This window comes from Eutrema salsugineum, unplaced genomic scaffold (assembly GCF_000478725.1).
Source record: "Eutrema salsugineum unplaced genomic scaffold, Eutsalg1_0 scaffold_44, whole genome shotgun sequence".
Taxonomy (NCBI): Eukaryota; Viridiplantae; Streptophyta; class Magnoliopsida; order Brassicales; family Brassicaceae; genus Eutrema; species Eutrema salsugineum.
Window position 1 is genome coordinate 147,644 of NW_006256666.1, and position 4,979 is coordinate 152,622.

General features: G+C 39.9%; 1 non-coding gene across 1 annotated transcript; it reads left to right on the forward strand.

The window, feature by feature from the left end:
• Positions 1–266: 266 nt before the first annotated feature.
• Positions 267–385, forward strand: LOC112084337. Its single transcript, XR_002898220.1, has one exon. It is a non-coding gene; the product is annotated as a 5S ribosomal RNA (ribosomal RNA).
• Positions 386–4,979: the final 4,594 nt, after the last annotated feature.

Genomic DNA, 4,979 nt, shown 5'->3' on the forward strand with positions numbered 1-4,979 from the left:
TCTCGGGCTTGCCCAAGGGTCTAAATACCATGGGTGCAGTTTACGAGGCCAAAATTTTGAGTTTTAGACCCTCTTCCGGGAGTTTTTCTAAAACATAAGCCCCGGTTTTAGTGTCGTCAAACGTGGTAACCTAACTTATATATTTTGGCACGAATGCTCGTTGCAGCTGGACGGGAAAACCCATATAAACAGTGCAACACACGCGAAGAGATTTCATTGCGGACTCAAAGCCAAAGGATATATGCTAATGCGATACATATACTAACGGGTGCGATCATACCAGCACTAATGCACCGGATCCCATCAGAACTCCGCAGTTAAGCGTGCTTGGGCGAGAGTAGTACTAGGATGGGTGACCTCCCGGGAAGTCCTCGTGTTGCACCCCTTTTTTTGTTCCTCTTGATTTTTTTGTTTTATCTGAACTAGGGTGAAACGAGCAATTTTTCTATAGGAGTGGAACCTACCTGTAGTTGAGTTGTGAATGTTGATGAGTCTTGTCCTTATTAGAGAGGAAAGAAGAGAAGAAGAGGCAAGGCCGAAGTCAAGAAGACAAGGCCGAAGACCTCCACTCAAGATGATCATTGGTGCGGTTTAAAGAAGACCAATGATGGAGTTAAATTACACTTAGACGTGTAAAGGAGGCAATGTTGACCTGAGGAGGAGTCAGATAAGTGATCACATGTTGAGATAAGAAGGAGTTGGATAAGTGAATCAGCATATAGGACGCTTAGAGGCTGAACACCGAGAAGCGTCCGTACAGATCAAGTTGTGCTGTGAGCTGCGGATCAAGATCAGACCGTTAGAAGCTGATAAGAGACCATACAGCTCAAGATGCTGTTCACACTTGGTCAAGAGAGACGTTGGGAGCTGTCTCTGTCTCATCAAAGGCTGTGTTCTCTCCTTAGTTCACATGTGACTCTTAAGAGTGTGAACACACCAAAAGGGGACCATCAGCTGTCACTTTCACGTGTGTGAACACAAAAATAAGGAGACATGTGACTTTGTCTTCCTCTTTATTCCAGCGACATTTTATCTCTGTTTACATGTATTTACACTCGATTAATTCCCTATATAAGGGCTGTAATATGTAAACAAGGGAACACACTCAATACACAAGTATTCATCTCTCATTTCTCGTTCTTATTTTCGTTTCTCTCTCTCTCTCTTTACCTTGTGTTTAATTCATAAACACAATGTAGGATTATAGAGATTTCGGATTAGTGGCTGCCTTTTGGCAGTCTAATACTTGTGAAACACTCACTAAACTCTTCTTTATTTGCTTCTCTCATCTAGATTACTGAGTCTTAAATCCGCTGCATCTCAAGAACACAAACTCTCTAGGTGTTGTGTTCATTGCTTAGATTAGTCTCAAACTAGATGCCTTCCCTTTATAGAATCGTTTTCTTCCTCATAGATTCGGTTCTACTTATGTTTATTGTGAGGATTTCATCACAAGTTGATGGTCTCTTCTCTCTCTTGAGATCGAGTTCTTAATGTGGGTTAAGTGGTTCATTCACCAAGTGAATGCTTCCACCATTTGTTGAGCTTTGTCTCATAAATCCCAACATGGTATCAGAGCCATCTTTCTTGGTTCCATCTAAAACTCGATGCTCTTTCTGTTTCTGTTTTGTGTTCTTCACTTAGTCCAATGACTTTTCACGAGGACAAGGGTGGAGTTCTCTTTCTGATTTATTTTCTCTCATTTGTGAAAGCTTGAATCTGGTATTGACTTGTGACCAAAAGAACAAGCTTGACAAAAAGGGAAATAGATCTTTAAAAATCTGGTGGAAAAATTGTTTTTAACCATCAGTGTTTGTTTTGTTTTTAAACCATGAGAAGCACTAAGCATTGTGTAATTTTTGTGGTTGTTTTTATTTATTAAAATTCTCATGGGAAGCTCGTGTAAATGGGTTTTTCCTTGAGTTATTGTGTTAAATTGATGGAGAAATTAATTTTCCAATCAGTTTATTTTGTTCCAGTTCTTGAACTCCATAGTCTTGGGATTCTTGGTGTTCTTGGCTGGCATTTGCTTTGGCTAAACTCAAGAAAACAGAGCAAAACTCTGTCCATAAGAACTCTTGAGCAAAATTTTTCTTTTCCCATTCTCCTTGCTTCCGCTTATTCTCTATTCTCCATTCTCTCATTCTCTTTATTCTCCCCAATATTCTCTTTATTCTCCATTATTCTCCTTATTCTCCAAATTCTCTTTTAATTTTCTGCTTATTCTCTATACTCTAACAAATATCATCTCTTGTTTTAGAATCTGTCCTCAAATCTAAACAGGTTCTGGTCTTAAAAAGGATGGTGTTTGGCTCGTTTGCTATCTCAAGAAGAAGTGGCGAGTTTGAGAGGTCTGAATGGGTCATGTGAGCTGGAAGTCAGCTGGTGGCTGTTTTCAGATCCATTAAGGCTTCAAAGAAGCTAAAAGAAGGCGCTGCAACAAGCTTAGAATTGATCAAAGAGGGCCATCAAGTTTCAGAGACCACAAGACAAGCCCAACCTAGTGTAATCTGGCTGACTTGAAGATGGCGGACCAAAGAGGCTGACCTGAAGATAGCAGACCCAAGGTGGCTAAGGTGGAAGTTCAAGTGGAGAGGCAAGCTGATGGAAGGCTATGAATCAATTCCAAAGTCTTTGCGAGTGCCTTTGGTTTAAGAGTTGAAGATCGGATGTGCACAAGATGTCAAGATCTATTTTGCACAAGGTTTCAAGGCTCAAGACATGTTTAGTGTGCGGGGGAGCTTAATCAGTGACCAAACCGCATTTCAAAATCCTCAAGTCTTCTTCATCTCAAAAGGCTAAACTCTAAACTCTATCCCATTTTTTTTCTTTAATATGTTAACTTCATTCTCTTAAGTTCATTTGCGGATTCCTTCTATGAATTGCTTAGTCTATTGTGCATCTTTAATCCTTGATATTCCTCATAGGATTTGAAACTACTCATTTGGTTATTTGTTTCTTTGATATTCCTTATGGCAATACTTAATCTTTTCTTCTTTATCTCTTGTTTAAGGGAAAAAGGAGACCATAAGAGCCTCAAAGAGACCAATGAAAGCTTCAAATGCTGGAGAGCCTCAAAGAACATGACAAAGAACAGATTCATGCGAAGAGAGTTCAAGGCAAGAAGAGCTAAAAGGGAATGGATTCACTTGGGAGATGGTGCCAGTTCTAAATCTTCAAAACCAAGGCCATAGCTACATCAAGCAACCGTTAAACTATACTCTTTTTCCCTTCATAAAGTTTTATCCCAAGTGGTTTTCTTTATGAAGGTTTTTAATGAGGTAGTTTGGCGTGTTGCAAGATTGGCCTCTGGTCCTCTTTGGCGTCTCGACGACCAAGCTTGCGGGGGAGTATTAGAGAGGAAAGAAGAGAAGAAGAGGCAAGGCCGAAGTCAAGAAGACAAGGCCGAAGACCTCCACTCAAGATGATCATTGGTGCGGTTTAAAGAAGACCAATGATGGAGTTAAATTACACTTAGACGTGTAAAGGAGGCAATGTTGACCTGAGGAGGAGTCAGATAAGTGATCACATGTTGAGATAAGAAGGAGTTGGATAAGTGAATCAGCATATAGGACGCTTAGAGGCTGAACACCGAGAAGCGTCCGTACAGATCAAGTTGTGCTGTGAGCTGCGGATCAAGATCAGACCGTTAGAAGCTGATAAGAGACCATACAGCTCAAGATGCTGTTCACACTTGGTCAAGAGAGACGTTGGGAGCTGTCTCTGTCTCATCAAAGGCTGTGTTCTCTCCTTAGTTCACATGTGACTCTTAAGAGTGTGAACACACCAAAAGGGGACCATCAGCTGTCACTTTCACGTGTGTGAACACAAAAATAAGGAGACATGTGACTTTGTCTTCCTCTTTATTCCAGCGACATTTTATCTCTGTTTACATGTATTTACACTCGATTAATTCCCTATATAAGGGCTGTAATATGTAAAAAAGGGAACACACTCAATACACAAGTATTCATCTCTCATTTCTCGTTCTTATTTTCGTTTCTCTCTCTCTCTCTTTACCTTGTGTTTAATTCATAAACACAATGTAGGATTATAGAGATTTCGGATTAGTGGCTGCCTTTTGGCAGTCTAATACTTGTGAAACACTCACTAAACTCTTCTTTATTTGCTTCTCTCATCTAGATTACTGAGTCTTAAATCCGCTGCATCTCAAGAACACAAACTCTCTAGGTGTTGTGTTCATTGCTTAGATTAGTCTCAAACTAGATGCCTTCCCTTTATAGAATCGTTTTCTTCCTCATAGATTCGGTTCTACTTATGTTTATTGTGAGGATTTCATCACAAGTTGATGGTCTCTTCTCTCTCTTGAGATCGAGTTCTTAATGTGGGTTAAGTGGTTCATTCACCAAGTGAATGCTTCCACCATTTGTTGAGCTTTGTCTCATAAATCCCAACAGCCTCCTACAGAAACTTTTCGAAAAGCCCCAAGAGTGCTCTCGGGCTTGCCCAAGGGTCGCCCCCTTGTCATTATCATGCCAATTTGGAACAGAATATGACTTTTAGTAAAAAGAGTCCCAGTTTTCTGATTTTTCATAGGAGATTTGAGGTGTATCTAAAGGAATAAGAAAACAAGTAAATAATGCATCTCCTTCCACATTTAGGACTCTGTACTTCTTGTTTCTAGTCGAACAACGCCCCCTTGTCATTAGCATGCCAATTTGGAACAGAATATGACTTTTAGTAAGAAGAGTCCCAGTTTTCTGATTCTCATAAGAGATTTGAGGTGTATCTAAAGGAATAAGAAAACAAGTAAATGATGTATCTCCTTCCACATTTAGGACTCTCTACCTCCTCTTTATAGTCTCAGAACGCCCCCTTGTCATTATCATGCCAATTTGGATCAGAATATGACTTTTAGTAAAAAGAGTCCCAGTTTTCTGATTTTCATAGGAGATTTGAGGTGTATCTAAAGGAATAAGAAAACAAGTAAATGATGCATCTCCTTCCACATTTAGGAC